The sequence below is a fragment of the Perca fluviatilis genome, chromosome 15 (assembly GCF_010015445.1).
Source record: "Perca fluviatilis chromosome 15, GENO_Pfluv_1.0, whole genome shotgun sequence".
In the NCBI taxonomy this organism is placed as follows: Eukaryota; Metazoa; Chordata; class Actinopteri; order Perciformes; family Percidae; genus Perca; species Perca fluviatilis.
The window spans coordinates 25465353-25485005 of record NC_053126.1 but is presented as its reverse complement, the minus strand read 5'-3'; the positions used below and the strand labels follow the sequence as shown (position 1 = coordinate 25485005).

The 19653-nt window shown below is 41.7% G+C and overlaps 1 protein-coding gene across 17 annotated transcripts in view; it reads right to left on the bottom strand.

The window, feature by feature from the left end:
- nfixb (nuclear factor I/Xb) overlaps positions 1-19653 on the bottom strand; it is a 165634-nt gene that overhangs the window by 120366 nt on the left and 25615 nt on the right. The gene's annotated exons all lie outside the window — the stretch shown is intronic.

Here is a 19653-nt window from a genome sequence, read left to right as displayed (position 1 = left end):
TTTTCCCCCTGTATTTCTCTTCTCATAGGGCACTTGAAATATGAATACTTAAAAAAAAAAAAAAAAGAAACATGGAAATGAAAAAAAAGCTGGGAAAAAGACGGGCTGGCATTCCCGCATGCGACACATTAGTGCTACATCGTTACTAAAACCCGACGTCAATCAAACGCATGGAACACATGGAAATATGTATGTGAACATTTTGTCTGTGTCGAGTAAATGGTTTTCCTATGAGGCCCTGAATGACCCGGATTAGGCCAGCTGCTGATGAAAATATGAAATAAAGCCTGGACCATTATGTTTTATTCTCTAAGTCAGATTTGTTTTCATTAAAAATGCCTATTTAAAATGAATAAATGGGCCCTAAATGTGTGCTGTTATGATATTTTGATTAGTATTGACATTTAAGCCCCATTTCCATTGCAAAAGCGTCGATTTCAATTTCAAATGTTGCTGCAGCTGAATTTCAACAGTCTATGACAAGATAAAAGAAATGATTTTACAGTCCTTTATTTTTTTATTCTCCGCACGTCTGACCGAGACTGTGGAGTTGGCTGCCAACTTCAGATTAACTCTTTCAGTGAGGAGAGAAAAGGCTCTTTACTCTGAACAACCCCACAGTTTGATTCATTAGTGTGCCTGTAAGAGCCTCTGCATGTCGACAGACGAGGGTCTATCGTTAAAAATATTTACTATTTTGTTTTTTTTCACTTCGCATGGATAGCCTTAAAATTATCCCATTTTCCTGTTTGCTATTATTAAATGCTCAATAATTTCCATCGGTTTATAAATCAAAATCAACAATATTTTCATTGAATTTATAGGACTAATAATGTTAATCAGAATTAGATGGATCTATTTTTCTCAGCCACTTCAATATGGAACCCTCCTGCAGGTCCATGTGAATGTCAGACTGTCAATATATATATATATATATCATTCTATTTTTAGAATATATATATATATATATATATATATATATATATATATATATATATATATATCATTCTATTTTTTTACACGTTTGTATATATGTTGCTTGAAAATACTGCAATGGTGCAAATAGATGAATAAATATGAAGCCTTAATAAACCCGCAGGAGGCCGTCCTGCCTGCTTACAAAGTAAATATCTCTACAGAAATGCAAATGTAAATTAGGGCAAGTAAAAATGCATGAGATTAAAATGACAGAGCAGTCTGAAGTATCTGTTTGGTTTTTATTCAGGAAACCTTGTCTGACAGTCAAAGAAACAATGGAGGTAAGGGTGAGCTTTGCTCTAAAGTCCAAATCCTAGCCAAAAAAAAATCATAACTCTGGCACAGTAACATTTCTTTTTTTTGTTATGATAAATCCTTGGCTTGAATGTTTTGTTTTCCAACCAACATTGAAAGGTTTCATGTAAATAATTTCAACCCTTTTTGAATGCAGAGAATAGGGTTTTTCTAATATGATCACCTACACAATAACAATATCTTTAACCTATGAAAAGTTCAACAAACTCAGCCAGTGATAAAAGTCTCTTCCTCTTTCTGACCCATAATGCCCAGCAGTAGGCCTCTCGGCCCTGCTTTGTCTGTTTGCTCTGCCCTGTGGTAGCTGACCTCGCCGAGGCTACGCTGCATCTCACTAGACCAATTAAACCGTGGTCTGCATGACCCCGGGGGGGCCTCGCAGCCGCCTGGCCCTTCATTAGCGCAGCTCTGTGCTGGTGCAGGGCTGGGCTCTGTCCTCTCCTGCCCAGCCGAGTGTCCCTGACCCTGGAGGGGACAGAGCCTGACCCCGGCTCCCTCTGACCCCGGCTCCCTCTGACCCCGGCTCGGACCGCTGACAGAGAGCCAGAGCAGGCGAGGGGAGTTGGCGGAGGAGACGGGGTTAGGAGAGACAAAGAGAAGATGCGGAGAGAATCAATCATACGCTTAAGAGTGAAAAGATGCTAGAGGCTTGCGTAGGAGTTGTACATGACATTTAATGAGTGAAATCTTTTTCTTTTTTTTAAGGTTATTTTATGGCCTTTAATTGACAGGCAGTGGTGGAAGAAGTATTTAGATCCTTCTATATATCTATCCTTCTCCTGGCTAGAGAAAAAATGACTCTGTTACAAGTAAAAGTCCTGCATTAAAAATATGACTTAAGTAAAAGTACGTAAGTATCATCAGGAAAATGTACTCAAAGTATTAAAAGTAAAAGTATATACATTTTAGAAACTGGAAACGATGAAAACATCTCAGTTAATCAACTGTGTTTAATGGTCTAATCATTTCAACTGGACTGGTAGGCCTGTATATTGTTGGGTAGTTTATCATAAAACATCATATTTCATAAACTACATGTGTTTAGTGTGCAAAAATCTTAATTTGTAATGTAACTAAAGCTGCCAGGTCAATGTAGTGGGGTAAAAAGTACAATATTTCTCTCTGAAATGTAGCGGAGTAGAAGTAGAAAGTGGCATGAAAAGAAAAGACTCCAGTAAAGTACAAGTACCTCAAATTTGTACTTAAGTACAGTACTTGAGTAAATGTACTAAGTTACATTCCACCACTGTTGACAGGACAGCTGGAAGACAGGAAAGAGCAGAGAGAGAGAGACGGGGGAGCCCGGACACGCAGCAAAAGAGCCGCGGGCTGGACTCGAACACGGGCCGCTGCGCCTACATGAGGCGCACACTCTACAGGGCGAGCAAAAGGTCGCCCCAATGAGTGAAATCTTTAAAACAATGTATTTGGATTCTTCCAGGTGTGAATATTTTATTCCAAACTGGTCTTAAAAGTCAAGTTTCTACCTTAAGAAATAGCCATTAGGGGGTTTATATATCACGAGTGGCAGGTGTGTTCTCTGGTTTCATCCAAAACTAACCAAAGGGTTTCCTGATGCCATAGAGAGCACGTCTTCTCTAGCTCGCGGCGGTTTGATACAGTAATCAGAACAAGCTTACAGTGCCTGATGCATGACCCTCCATTGTTATCACACACAGTAATCATTCCTGGTAATAATTAGACATGGTTTAAAAGGAAGAGACACAGGATTACATTTTAAAGACTGGGGTGTGGAGTACCTCAGAAGGCCCCACACTCTTTGTCGCTGTGGGGAGTTAGTGATGCGTAAACATCCACGGAGCTCGGCGCCCTTCCGTTGGTTGCACTCCTCTGAGTTTACAAACCAGCACGTTACTATGTGTGAAAAATCTGCAAGCAATTTGCGGTGGCTGCGCGCTAACGTGCCCAGGGTGGGCCGTGTGCCGTGGGGTGGGGTGGTGGGGGGGGGACCAGCTGAGGAAGAGGCACGCACGGCACATTCCAGTCCCACAAAGGGGCTCCACTGCCTGGCTGCACAGCAAAACCAACAGGGCCCTTCCGACCTCTGGCTCTGGAGCTCTCGGTTATCCCCTTGTAACTACCAACATATTGAATTTTTTTTTTAACATGGAGGCCTGGTTCCATCAATACAGATTACTTTTGCACTTCAAATCACTTTAGCTAAGAAGATGATGGCTAAAAACAGAAAAGAAATTGCACTTACAGTATATGTTGCACATTTTTCACTTAGATGTTGCACCTATGTGTCTCTCTGTAGTTTTGCACATTTGAAGCTAATGTACTTGTACTTCATTCTTGGTTTGGAGTTTGTACCTTGATGGTTGAATGCACTTATTGGAAGTCGCCTTGGATAAAACCGTCAGCTAAATGAAATGTAATGTAAGGTAATGCAAATCGAGCTACGCAACGCAGACATGAACTCACATGAGCAACACTGAGGGTTTTGTGTGCTGAAAAGAAAAAAAGAAACGCGTCATCTAGAACTGCTCCAACAGCAAAGAGAAACCAAATCCCTTGAGGCTATTTTGTTTTTGTGATAGAGATTTTAATAAACTATCTGTTCCTGCTTGAGGATGTATAAGACATGTTGGGGCGCGCAGATCTTCTTGCATGCAGATGACAGTATTGATGAGCGGGGAGGGACGAAGGAGGGGAGGAACGCACTAACATATAATCCACGCAAACTTAACGCAGCGTGTGGTAATTCAGGCTGCCTATTGACGTGGATCTCAATACTGCTGATGCCACGCTCGTGCATTCCCTGCGAAATCAAGGCTCACCTGTGTGTAACTGCATGCATCAGGACACACATTACCTGCTTTTGCACACATGCATGCACACACAAACACACACTCTCAACCCCCGGCCCGCCTGCCACTGTCTAGAAAGAATGTGCTGTTGGATGAAGGAACCGCCTTGCGTCTCACTAACGCGTGCATGCGTGCGTGCGTGTGTGTGTGTGTGTGTGTGCGCATGCACTTGAGTCACTGGCCATGCCCGGGCAGGCCGACTCAGCACCACACAGCCGCCATGACTGAGTGTTTTCTCACTGTGCCAGCCAACAGACTAGCGCTGCTCACACTGCTGCCAGTGCAGACTGAGACTGAGTAACGGGGATACTACTGACTGGACCAAGATATTGTGTTCTTTTTGTTGCCTTTGCCTTATTTCTTTAAAGGTCCCCTATTATGCTCATTTACAGGTTCATACGTGTATTTTGGGTTTCTAGTAGAACATGTTTACATGCTTTACTGCTCAGAAAACACATTATTTTTCTCATACTGTCTTTCTGAATATACCTGTATTCACCCTCTGTCTGAAACGCTCTGTTTTACCGCCTATCTCTTTAAGCGGGCTTCCTGAAAAAAAGCCCATGTCTGCTCTGATTGGTCAGGGTTTCTGGGACTAATTATCTGTACCACGCCCCGAGGAAAAGCACTCAGCCTTTCCGCCAATTTTGTCCAGTGGCCACTGGCAGTATTGCAACGAAAAATCCCCCTGCTTCCCAGAAAGGATTTTCCCCATAGGCCACCAATGTAAAAGAGCTGGTCTGTAAAACTGTTGCCAGGACACCTCCAACTGCAAACCAAGGCAGTGATCACTCTTTCTATTCTGAATTTGTAATCCATGGATTTCTTATATTTGAAAAACTTCCCTCGAGCCGAGAAGAGTAATTTAAGAACCTTTGACGTCACCACAATGTAAAGTCTCTGGGCCGAGAGGGAACTCGTGGGCGGGGCCAGCTGGAGAAACACTACTTCGCATTTTCAGTGGGCCGCATTTCACAGAAGTAAACCCAGAAGCTTGGAAACTTTTTTGGGCGTATGTGCCAGCAACTCCATTGAACTGAACACGCACCATTTTGAGATCCGGTATCGAGTTAATATAATATATCCATGATCAGCACTCTCGGAGTCATTGCAGCCGGGGAATGACTGTAACAGCACTTTCTACCTATATTTTCTGAATATGGACTGAGTGCATTTCTCTGTGGATTGAGCATTTTGATACTTTCACAGTAAACTGTATATATATAGCACCTCCACCTGCTGTATATAAAAAAATACACTTTACATCCCTTTTGACAATACGGGACCTTTAAATATTACAATTTAAACTCACCCGGTGAAAAAATCCCCCAGGTGATTTTAACAACTTCATCTACCAAGATCCAAATCATGAGCCTGCCAGAGTGGCTGGTAGAGGAGACAAACTTACAAACCACAGCCAGCTTTTAGCAGCATTTGGCTGGTGGCAGGTGTTAATTTTCTACCCTGGTAAAAAGCAGCTCTGTAATCGGTAAACACGATGCGCCTGGCGTGCAACAAAGAAATGCATTTAGCAAATTCATTCTCTTTCATCCTGCATTCCTATTTTGGTTTTGACAGAAAGTGATTTATTTTTTATGAACCCATCAGAAACATTTTATCATACTAGAAGAAGGATATCATATCATTATAGCAGTATGCAAGCAGCCAGCGCCTATAGCCTTCTCTGTGTGCCACTTCGTCTTTGTTGTAGACAGTCTGATACGTGGTTGACACACATCACAGAGAATTACAAGCCCGTTGATTCATCAATAGGCTCAAAGCAGAAGGATGTTACACCATCTCAACCCCTCTAATGAAAAGATCCTTTTGCATTTGGAATTAGAATTTCAACACAGCATGAAATAAAAGCATCATCAGGTTCATGTGTTAACTTGCCGCCAAACAAAGCTGTAGGGCTTTACTGCTCTTCTCAAAGAGAGGAGTGTGAATTGCCAAAGTCAGCCTTTCACACACTGCTGGAAGACGAAAGTGAGCCGAAACAACACGATTGTGTTTTCAGACCCGAGACAAGCAGTGCACTCGAGCAGAACGCTGCTGTTTGTCGCCCCGTTTGAAAGTTAACCAGTGTCGTTGCACCAAAAAAAGAGGTTTGAAACATCCTCCGGATTGTCTGACACCTACACCCCCAATCAATACTCTAGGGCCGCAGCTAACGGTTGTTTTCATCGTCGATCGAGCTGTATTTTCTCGATTAATCGATTAGTTATTTGGCCTATAAAATGTCAGAAAATGGTTTAGAAGGCAAGGCAAGGCAGCTTTATTTGTATAGCACATTTCAGCAACAGGGCAATTCAAAGTGCTTTACATAATACATAGAATGTCGATCAGTGTTTCCCAAAGCCCAAGAGGACGTCCTCAAATGTCTAGTTTTGTCCACAACTCAAAGATATTCAGTTTACTGTCACAGAGGAGACAAGAAACTAGAAAATATTCACATTTTAATTTTTTTTTACTTTTTTTTCAAAATGAAATGACTCAAACGATTAATCATTTACCAAAATAGTTTGAGATTAATTTAACAGTTGAGTGATCGTAATCGTCGCAGCTCAATACTTATTTGTACTGGTTGCAATGATTGGAAAATGCACACTTGTTCCTAAGGTTGGAGCTTTGTGTAGTTTATGAGTAATGTTGCTTTGTCTCCACCCTCCACTCAGGTTCATGACATGAAGAGATCAAATGCGCTTTTTTAACACTCCCTAAGGCTTTTAGATGCTGTCAGATTATACTGTATGTCCGTATACAGCGTGATCATACATGACAATACATTATCTTCAAGCAGTTCAATGATGCACTTTCTGACCTCTTTTATAATACATTTGTGATTGATTTGATTAATTTACTTATTTCAGGTACAATTTTAAGGGACTCTGTGTCATGTGGCATTTGTGTATTTCTATTTCATGCTAATTTATACTTCTACATCATTACATTTCAGAGGGAAATACTGTACTTGTTACTCTACTACATTTGTCTGACAGCTACAGTTACCGGTTATTTTGCAGGTAAATATTTAACAATTAAAAAACATAACATATAACATATAACATATAACATAACTATAATACAGGGGTCTTCAACGTTTTTTAAGCCAAGGACCCCTTAACTGAGAGAGAGAGAGAGAGAGAGAGAGAGACGGAGCAGGGACTACTACATATTAAGTTGCATATTAAACTGGGCCTACAATAACGTGTAGGGCGGCCTAAAGCCTTTACACATACCTTTTTAGTACATAGAATACTAGGCTATTAAAATAATAATTATTGGCGTGATTTTTTAAATCGCGTTTTGGATGTTACTAATACATGTGGCAGAGTGAATCCTTAGGATGAACTGTATCTGTGGATGGCCTTCCTCACCTATAGGCCAGTAAGCCTATCGCCAATGTTTTTTTTTTCACAAATAGGCTGATTCATATTTGATAAGAATATGTTGGATTCATGTTAGGACATTTTCATTTTTGGAAAAACTTCAATATTTTTTTTATAATTAACAAATTACAAGAGGAGGACCCTATAGCCCCTGTTGAAGATCTCTGTTATAAAACACAGTGCATTGATAAAGATATGGAGGTGACTTGCAGTGTCTAGCTGGGGCCCTTTTGTCATGTTTCAGATGTTATTAGCAGTTTCACCAAACTGTGATTTTCCCCTCCAGAAAATTCTCACATGGTTTCATTCAGTCAAATTATCCAATATTTGGTCAACTGTTAGAGCGCACGCGCGCGCATATGCAGAGGCTCAGTCCTCGACGCAGCGGCCGCGGGTTCGGTTCCGACCTGCAGCCCTTTGCTGCATGTCATTCCCCTTCTCTCTCCCCTTTCAAGTCTAAGCTGTCCTATCAACAATAAAAGGCCTAAAAATGCCACAAGCAAAAAAAAATCTTTAAAATGATCCAATATTTCACAAAATAGCAGTGGTTGGAGACATTTTTATGTCCGAAATTGTTTTTGTTTTTTCTTCATCTGTCCTCTCCCATTAATCATGTCACAACCTGGCACATGTATCTGGTGTCCCTGTCCACTTTCGGCCAGCTCCAACAATGAAATGCTGCTGACGGACTGGTTGATCCATCACTATTAACGATCGAATAATGTCATATATAATAATATATCAGTCACAGGGGCCTTTTTCTTTCATAATGTTAGTAAAGTTTGCTAAGAAACATTTGTTTATTTTTAATTCATTCCGACTGTGAATGCAGGCATCTGGGAATATTATGAATGTCGTGTGGAAATCTTGTGATAACTACTAGAACAAAATTTGTCTTGTGATGATCATGAGCTTGAGCGTCATTTAGCAAAAAATAAATTCATAATTTTAGTTTTTTATCAAGTAAATAACATCCTTCTCCATGTGTTATCATTATTAAATGAATACTAATATGCTGACAAAATGAGCATCCAAGTTATAATTTAAAAGTTCAGTGAGAGATTTTAAAAATCCCTCTACTCGTGCTAATGTCCCTACATTAGGTCTATGGTAGGGCTGGGCAATATATCGATATTATTATATTGTGGTATTAGACTAGATATCGTTTCAGATTTTGGATATTGTAATATGACACAAGTGTTGTCTTTTCGTGGCTTTAAAGGCTGCATTACACTAAAGTGATGTCATTTTCTGAACTTACCAGACTGTTCTAGCCGTTCTATTATTTGCCTTTACCCACTTAGTCATTATATCCACATCACTGATGATTATGTATCTAAAATCTCATTGTGTAAATATTTTGTGAAAGCAAAAATTGTCAACCCTATACAATATTGTTGCAATATCAATTAAGGTATTTGGTAAATATCAATATCGTGATATTTGATTTTCTTCATATTGTCCAGCCCTAGTCTGTGGTCACAATGCGGTACCATGCATCACACTCTTAGCGGTCGTTATGACCACGGGTGGCCATCGATGTACGGAGCGCCAAGACTCTATATACAGCGCTTATGGACCCAGGGCCAGAAATAACAGGCCCACGCTAAATAATCAGCCCTTTCACTCGCTACTACCATGACATCACCACAACCACAGCCAGCATGAGGGGAGAACAGCACTGTTGTGGCTCTGAGACACACACACACACACACACACACACACACACACACACACACACACACACACACACACACACACACTACTGCTGCTCGATATGAGGGAATATCTAATTGCGATTATTTTGACTGATATTGCGATTGCGATATGATTCACGATATTGGAGGGAATGATGATTTTTGTATCCTTATTCTCATTTTCATTGAAAAATGTTAAAATTTAAAAAATATAAATGATTATAGTGCGATTCTTGCGAGAATCTGTACCAAACAAAGATGTTTTCTGTAGGATAGGATTTGTAGACTGGGACTTCTCTGCAGCATCAAAATACTTAATTCAGAATTGTTTGACACATATTTTGTTATTAACAAATATCGCGATTTGGATATTGCACTAGTCCATATTGCGATTTCGATAAAAATGCTATTAAGTGTGCAGCCCTAACACACACACACACAACCACACACACACACACACACACTGAGCGAGAGGGAGAAGGCCCACTGGCTGCTGTATTTGTAAATGCGCCCTGTACAGATTGTAAAATGCTGAAGAACACATCTGAACCATGATCATCAAGCTAAAATCAACAGCGCCATTAACCTTTGCCGCATGCTTGGGAATAAAAGGTGGAGACCAACGCGGACTTGATACAACAGACAGGTCAGAAACTTCCCTCCAAGCTGGCTGATGCGCTGATTGCACAGTTACACAATCTAAACTCTGAGACATATGTGGAGACACAATCACAGAGCAGAGCAGGCCAAGACAGAAAAACTCCCTCCTGCATAAAGGCTCCAGGAAAGTAAAGCCCACTACTAATGCAGTGTTGAACGCTTTGCAATCAGACAAATAAAGGGGCAATCTAGCACACAATCAAACTAGAGATTTAGCCTGCTCTCCTGCCAATAGCTAGGGACCTCCTCTTTCTGAACAAGGGATGCACTATTGACTATACCCCCCCCCCTTCTCTCTCTCTCTCTTTCTGTCTCTCTCTCCAGTCTTCCCTCTCTGCCAGTCTGAAAGGCGTGATGCCAACCTTTTCCACCATTGGGCATGTTGCCCTGCCCTTTATGCAAATGCATTGCCGCAATCCCTAACTCACAACCCCCACTGTCTCACCCTCCACGTCTGTGCACAACCCCCTTACGGCCTCCTGTCTATATCCTTTTATTTATCTTTATACGTTTCCATTTAAATTAGCCAAGTAACTGAGCTTAAGCCATCGCCATTGGTTATGAATTGAACCCTGACGATCCGAGGTCCTGCCTGTATGGCTCTTGAATGAAGCTGAGAAAGCTCAGTGTGGGTTCAGCCTGTAGGCCTGTACTTTGTTTGGTGCCCTCCGTGAGCAAAAAGCACTAACCAGGGGCGAATATTTGACAGAGGTGTGGTTGTATGTGTCTGTACGAGCCCTGATAAAGAAGGACATCTCCTGGCATAAATAATAGAATAAAGACAATGAACAGCAAGAGAGGGCAGGGAAGAGGGGATGAGAAAGTATAAAGAATAAAGGGAGAACTTCCTGCAATTAGTCACTGCTTTCTGCATTACATTTACATTCTTCAAAACGTGTTTAGAGACATATTTATGCTCCACCTACCAGTGTCACATAGTAGCACAATTTGTACAGGAAAAATATTACAAAGTGAGTTTTATTTATTTGTTTTATTTGTTTATTTATTTGATTAGGACAATGCACATTAATGAACATTTCTGTAAATGCGCCAGTGTTAGCCAGTCGGCTAATTTTCAACTGTAGTCCTAGTCGCATGCATGCTCAAAACCAGATTAATCGAGTTTTAGGGCCAGTGGAAGTGCTCAGTTTAGGCATAATGAGGGGTTAATGAACTTTGTGCGGGCTTAAATGGCAACGAAGGGGTTACTAATGTGAGTGAAGAGAAAGTCAATCATGGCTGCCACTGACAGGCGGGTTTCACAAGTTGGCACCGGGGCTGAATAAACAGGAGAGGTTCATAAATTAGAGGTAAATAGAAAAAGACTGAAAGGACCCGACGAGCGAACAAAGACAGAGAATTTTGAGAACTTGGGACCGAACACTTAAATCTATAAAGTGTAAACAAAAGTTATGGAGGCCAGTGAATGGACACAAATAAGGAGTATGAAAGGACAGTGATAGGGTTAACGGAGTGGGCCGGAGGCTGAAGGAAGAGCCCCGCTAATGCTGTTAAAGCAGAGCTTCCGCTTCTGCCGTAGGGCGAGCGTCGAGCCGCACAAACAGGGCGCAGGGTCCACACAAGCTGGACACATTCAAGCCCACACACACACACACACACACACACACACACACACACACACACACACACACACACACACACACACACCACAGGAAAGGAGTTTGGCCTAAGACAAACACTGCATGACCAGACACACACACACACACACACACACACACACACACACACAAACACTACTGTCTCCCTTATATACCCCGAGTGTACCAGTGTGAAAAAGACTGAAAAAGAAAATGGCCACAAAGTCAACCTAACCATGTGAAATGTCATATAGAAAATGCAAATAAATGCTGTTTAGTAATCTCATTTTTGTTTTATGCTGTAATACACGTGAACAGGTCTCCCTCGCTAAGGCAATCTTGATCTCAGTGGAAACAAATTGGAATTTTCTCTTTCCAGATAAACAAACATAGACTTCTAAACCCTAACAGGCAAGAGCAACAACGCAGCACCGCAACAATGTCCAAATATACACTACAAACTTTATTTCCCAAACCTCCGCACAATGGCTTTTCTAATCTTCCTGAGAGAGGAGAGACATACAGTATACACAAAACCAAACAGGTTGGTTAAGGGAGAATTAAGACTATAACACAACATGCCACCACACACACGCACACACAGACAGACAGACAGACACATGCACGCACGCACCCACACACCCACAGACACATGCACCCACTCACACCCACCCACACACCCACACACACACACACACACACAACACACACACATCCCTTTTTCCTCTTCCTCTGCGGACTTCCTTGTAACAGCAATAATGTTTTCAAAACCCTACGCAGTGCCAGTTAGTGACGGAGGGCAGCAATGGAAGAAGAGAGCTTAGGGAGGGCGATAGAGGCACAACAAATGATAGGCATGAAGCTAAAAAGCTATAGGAGCTAAAAAAGCTAAAAGCGAAAGGCTAAATGAGTGAAAATAAGCTTAAATAATTAAAAAAATGATACGCTAAATAAGTGAAAAAAGCTTAAAGCTAAATAAGTGAAAATAAACTAAGTACACACACAAACAAATCCCTGGGTTAATCGCTGTGGGTCAGTGTAGCGCCAGCAGTTGTTTTGACCCAGTGTTAGTGTTATATTAAATTATATTATATTATATTATAACCATATTTTAGTATGGGTAAATAACTTTACAGTAACAAAAAAATAGCACTAACACTGGGTGAATTTAGCACCAACGCAATACTGGGTTAACTTTACTTTAAGTAACCATCAGTAGAAAACCACAAGACAATGGGCTGTTTAGTGTTATGTTTATAATTGTTAACTGTTATGATCTACTGTGACATTTTTTGTTGTTTTTGTTTGTTTTGTTTGATTCTTTTTTGGGGGGCATTTTTAGGACTTTATTGACAGGACAGGTCAAGAAAGAGAAGAGAGAAGGGGGAACAACGTGCAGCAAACAGCCGCAGGTCTGAATCGAACCCGCGGCTGTTGCGGTAAAGACTGAACCCCTGTACATGGAGCGCACGCTCAACCAGGTGAGCTACTGTCACTCTTTTTAAACTTCCATACCATTATTTGTTACGGACTGTAAATAAGATTTGCTCCTTTGCAGTTTTATATGTCATACATACTGTATGCACATCGCTTTGTACAACTAACAACACAATTGAATTGTGTCAATTTTTAGGTCAAATTTGACACCGAGTCAAAATAAGCATATTTAAGTTGGGCTAACTAACCTAACATTTACATTGGTACTGGGTAAAGTTAACCTATTGCGTCGGTAGAACAGGTATTCTCACCCAAACTGGGTCCATTTTCAGTGTATACATGCATCAGCAGACTGTTTCTAACAGTTGCAATTATGTCGTCAGCATCAATAAATGAACAACAACAATAAAATGTTAAGAAAAACAGATATAAAGAGAAATATCAGGATAGATTAGAACGTAATTAGCTTCTATCCAGGCCAAACCCAATCGCAGAGACAAATAGAAAGTGTGTATGTGTGTGTGTGGTGGAAGGAGGGAGGCTAAAATGAATGAGGCCTTTTCTTACAGCAGGGCCCAGATCAGAGCTCCTAACTATGGGATTTGGTGCTGTTGCCTTTCTCCCCCGGGAGGGAGTAATTAGGTTAGGCAGGACAACCGCCACATTGTTTTAACAGAGGAGGGATTGTGCAGGCCAAAGTCCCACCAGCAACATGCTTCCCTCACAACAAAAATGCCAAACGGATTCTGCGGCGCTCGGACACACAGACAGAGAAACTTTTTTGTGTGTGTGGGGGGGGTTTTCTCCATAAAGTTTTTCACCGAGAGAAAAAGCGGGCGTTTTTTTTTATGCAGTCGGTACTGTGTGTATCCTATGAAAAGTCAAATATAGTCCAACGGTGTCAGATGTCCTCTTCATGTTGTTGCAGTTGTGGGATTCTGACTCTTTGTGGGACTCGGATCCCTTTAGTGTAACTGCGTCTACTCTCTCCTGTATCCAGAGGCTTGGCAACACACACCGCTCCTAACTAGTATAATATGGTTATGATGCATTTGCATTCCTTCCAATCCCCTAGGAAATACAATATGCCTATATCGTCTGTTTTAATCACGGTCTGCTTCCAAGGAAAGTAAAAGGAGAATACAAACAGCCACAGCTATGAAGAGGCTTTCTCAAATGTACTTCAAGTTCGTTTAAATACATCCTCCGCTGACTGATGGAGAGTAAATCAAACAAATCATGTTGCGAGAAAAAATTAAAAAGGACATGGAGTGCTCCCCAGTCTACTGTATTTACAATACACAGACTATGGCCTCTTTCATTCCCGCCCATTTCCCTCTCTTCTTTCCCGTCCCTTCTTTTCCTCTGTGCGCTGTATTCCCTGCTATAATCCCTCTGTCTTTCTGAACTGTTGTTTGACTCCTCTACACCGCTCTCAAGGCCTTCAGCTCCTCCAAGTATTAAAAAAACAAAAAGTAGTCACCATAATATGTACCTCTGCATAGCATACCCGCCCACACCATCCCTATTCACTTTCATCATAAATCTCCACAGCCTGGCTGCAATATACAGTCAATTTGTGGTCCCCATAAGAGTCCTAACTCTAGCTTGGAAATGTTTTATTCAGGTGTGCAGACAGAGAGGGAAAACAAGACAGAGGGATAAAATAAAATAAAAATGACTCGAGTAAATGTGTGTGAATTGAGTATGCGACTTTTAACAGACAGGTCCATAAGGCCGACAAGAGTCTTTTTCTCCACCGCAGCCTGCCACAGGTGGCTGAGATGATTGCGCTTTATTCCAGATGATGACCATAATGAGCCCAGTTTGAATTTCTCAGGGCTTTTCTTAAGACGTCGGACACGCTGAAGAGACTGACAGCAGCTTGACACGTCAGACAGACGGACGCTTTCGGGTCCGTTTTCCCTCCACCATTTCAGCAGAGCCCAAGAGAAAGGGGAGCGGCGCACACTGTTTCTCCATTACGGTTGCAGGCGATCACATCACAACAAGGGCTCCTATAACAATTTTAATTCGGAGACCCGCTAGACCAGCTAGCAACGTAATAACAGGAGAGTTGAGTGCAGCATGGAAGTGAATTTAAAAAAAACTAAAAAGGGTGTTTGAGGAGCAGAGCTAGTCCCACTCCGTGAACTCGCAGAATTAAGTCTGGCCCATCTGTGTTTTATATTTTTGCAGTGACATGAAATCTTCATCCTGCACTGAATTTTCCAGTCAAATATACAACTTTCCATGTAACGCACACTAATCCTGCAGCTATTTCTCTGAGCCTAAACAGAGCAGAAAGTTTATATCACAGAGTACGGTGCAGCTGTAGTTGGGATAGTAGTTACTGGCTGGCTGGGCCAAAAGGAGAAGCCACAGAGTTGTGTTTGAGTCTAACCCTGAGCCCTGCTTGGCCTCGGCCTCCTCCACTCAACTCTACTCTACTCTGATCCTGGCATTTCTTTTTTCAACAAGGCTCTATTTGACTCTACTGTACTCTGCTCGACTGTCAAGGGGGTCTCGAAACAGCCTCAGGCCCGCAGCGCCAGCCAGCAAACACAAGTCACAAGAAGCATAGAGTGCACACTCATACCCAACACATACACAGACACTTCCACACAAACAGTCGGTTAATAACACACAAACTCCCGCCCTCCAGCTCTGTTTGCTCACAGCTGCCAGGCCTCCTCAGAGTTCATCTGAGGTAAAGATATGTTATATTATGCAACCAAGTATAGATTTTCCACCCTTGGCCCTGTGCCAACTTCCTGCTCCGAAGAGTGAGCTCTAGCCCTTTGTTCCTTGGGGTGACAGCTATTCCTTGCCGGACAGGGTGGCCGAATTAGATACAGAGACAGAAATGGAGAGGGAAGGTAACAGGAAGAAATGAAAGGGAACACAACCTAACAAGCGGGTAGAAAAGACAAGAAAAAAGAAAAAAGAAGGAAAGAAAAGCATGCAGCTATGTCATCCTAATATATTGTTGTCTGTGATACTTTGTCTGTAACTAAAACTCCTCCTTCCCTATCTACTCTGTCTTTTCCCCCAGCTCTTGAAATCAGGTCACAACTGTTTTCATTACTGTTTGACTTGCAGGTTCATAAACCTCCAAGCGTCAACGTTCCTCCACCCACCCCGAAGACAGGAAAAGATTTTTTTCCCTCCAACATTAACCCAATAAATGCCTATTAAGCCCAATCGCATAGGCTTTCAGCCTTGTTCCCAGAGAAAGAGAATAAAAGCAGATCTCAAATGTTGATGCGAAGTTTAAGTCATGGATATAATCATTGCTGGGCTCATAATCTTATCTCCTAAATAGCCTATGTGGATTATACTCCTGCATGGTCACTGTTTTAATCCACTGTACTGGATCAACATATCCAGGACTCTATACTTGGAACTAGTTTGCCTCTGCTACAGCATGAGGTAATGCTGCGTGATGATGAGAAAAAGCCTCGGGGAATTTGAGGTACAATCAAGGAGCCAATCAATGCCTCTTTATCCCTCCTCTACTTAAAGGTAAGCCAAAGAAGCGGTGAAAAGATAATGAATGCTATGGCATCATTGAGTGGCGTCACTGCGTGATGTCATCCCTCGACAATTGAACAATCTCCCACACCACCGCCCTCTTCCAATTAACTGTGGCCGGATGTCTTTGTGTCCAAATGATTGCAATAGTCTCTCCAGGCTTACCCAGGTGTGCAGAGATGTTTCTTTTGCTAGGTAATAAAAGGATAGATGTCTGGATGGATGGATAGATAGATGGATAGATGGATGGATGGATGGAGTGATGAATGGATCGATGGATAGATGGATGGATGGATGGATGGATGGATGGATGTAAATCTACCTACTGTGTCAGCTGTAACAACTGAAGAGTTCCACTTAGGGCTGGGTATTCGATTGATTCACAGCTACATAAATGGCTAAAACAGTTAGCTAAAAAAGTTAGCTTAAAGAAATGGGAAAAAAAACTGTTCAATAATTTGGTTCAGGTAATGTATAAACAGTCAAAATAGTTAGCTAGAAATAACAGATAAATGGTTGAAATAGTTAGCTAAACGTAGGCTAATGGCTAAATGATTAGAACAGTTTGCTAAAAGTATTAGATAATTGTGTAATACCAAACTATTTTGCGGTTTTTACTTGCAGGTTCTGTTAAAGAGGAGTCAAAGCTAAGCTTTTACAGAACCTTATGTAGCATTTTCAACTTACACAAAGTGTCAGTGTTTTTTTTTTAACTCTTTAATTTCTTAACTACTGCAAGCAACTTAGGCAACAATATTATTTTCCATTTATGGTCTTATGGTCTTACAATTGGTAGGCATAGTTAGCTAAAAGTAAAGAGTAAATGTTCAGCTTCTGCCCTCCAAGTGGTAGGCCTATAGTACAAAATACCTAAACATTTGACACAAAATAAAATTTTAATAATATTCACTTGAGTTCATCTGACACGGTCCTGGGGGTACATTAGACAAAAAAGCTTGGGAACCACTGTCCTATATTACACACACACACACACACACACACACACACACACACACACACACACACACACACACACACACACACACACACACACTCTCTCTCTCTCTCTTGGCTGTAACACAGACATGCTGTTTTTTTTTATCTGAAAGAATGCACACCTGTGCCTCATGATTAAATATGTGCAGGTGCGTTATGTATGAGTCACCACAAAATATAGCTTATATACACAGTTAGGCTTGAATTCAAACAGACACACCTTCTCCAAATGCACAGAGGATTTGTTTCTGAATGGGGTAGCCCTATTGTGGCTACAGCTCCTGTCTTATTCACAAGACGATAATGTGTTTGCGTGTGCCATGTTTGTGTGAATGCCTGCATCTGTCTTTCTTTTCTTTTCTTTTTTCGGATTGTTGAGTTGACTGAGATGGAAAGTCAGCCTGGGAAAGTTTGTGAAAAGAAGGCTGCAGTCAAACACAGAGAGAGAGAGAGAGAGAGAGAGAGAGAGAGAGAGAGAGAGAGAGAGAGAGAGAGTGAAACGGTGCTCAGATTTCATCCAGATTAATCTGAGCTTTGTAATGACGGGTCTACTGTATATATTTAGCCAGTGCAGTGAGATGTAGGTCAGACAGGCAGGCAGGACAGGCTAAACAACATGCCCAGATTGCCCACGCTGAAATTAACCTTGAGTGGGCTGTCAATGATCCACAACAACAACTCTCTATCTCTTTCAGTTGACCTGTGACAGACTGATACAATGGCTTTCATGCTGCGTGTTTCGCTCGGTCACAAGTGTGAGCCCTTCACGTTCCTCCTTGTGGAAGACAAAAAAAAAAACATCGGAAATTCAACATCATAAAGCTTGTCTTTACGGCAACGTTACTTGTTGATTAAAAAGAATGAGCAGCGAATGAGTTACTGTCACCGTTCGCGACGTGTGTTGATACTGGCATTAGTTCAAATCTATTCAATGCAAGAACAAAGCACACTCAGAGACATTTCTCAGTCTGTCTTCTGCAGCACTAGAGACGGAACAAAACTGACCAAACACTGCGAACTGACAATTATTCATTTTACAACCCGCAACATGACTTTATGGACTGAAATCCTTTATAGCAATGGCAGTTTTGAGCTACTATCCACAGTTCCACTGGGTTTCTTTTTTGCGCCTGCTTATTCACTTCTCCTGGATGTTTGAGCTTCACCGTGTCGAATGATGTATGTGCAGATAGAGTTTTCACATTCATCTGCTGCAGGTGGAAAGTATAGGGCCCGGACCGAGCGCTGCAGCGATAGTTTCGGCGTCACCTCTATTTCTTCCGTCCGGGAGCGATCGTGTCAAACCAGGCAGGTAATCACGTTTAAGAAGGCCACGGTGAAGCTGGATACTTCACAAAATAAACCAAATTTCAAACTAAAACACCCAGGTTTATGGTGATTTTGGCTGTCTTGACTTCTCAGTTGTGTCTACAGCGAGACACGCGAATAGGCCCACGGAGAGAGAACGGGAGACGAACAGACAGAGTGACACACACACACACACACACACATTGGGAGAGGAAGAGAGAGAGAGAGAGAGAGAGAGAGAGAGAGAGAGAGAGACATTCTGTAGAGTGGAGAGGAGAAAGATCGCTTTGTGACCGGCGGAGAATTGCGCGTCTGGTATGAACAGTCAGGCGCGCGATCAGGCACGAATCTATGCTCCACGGCTATTCGCCACGCTTTAGAGTGCGGTGTAACCGGCCATTTTGGGCTTAGTCGACTAACATTTCTTTAGTCAATTAGTCATTTTTAATGCTGAAGGGCTTATTTCCAAGAAACTTATGAGCACATATCAGGTAAACCCACGATTTAATATGGCGCTTTTGCGTAATTCTCGATTGAAATCAACAAATGGATTAGTCGATAAAATCATATGAGTGTTATGTGTCGACTGAGAATTCCTTTAATCGAGGACACCGTTTCTCTGTGCTCACCTTAAATCTCATTTTAAGGCATGAGCAGGATTTGTATGACATCACAGCTAGTCTGCGAGCCAATCGGGGTTTAACATGCAACTTGGCACAGAGGGAGTAGGTGTCACTTTAAGAATTTTTAACAATGTTGTTGAACTTTTTGTAGGAAAAAACAACAACAACAAAACAAACTATCAAGTAGTATTTTTTGTATGTCTAACAATTGTGGAGAGGGTCTTTCAATTACTACAACACACTCAATCAATTCTAAATGATGCGCCACTCTGCAGCTCAAAGGT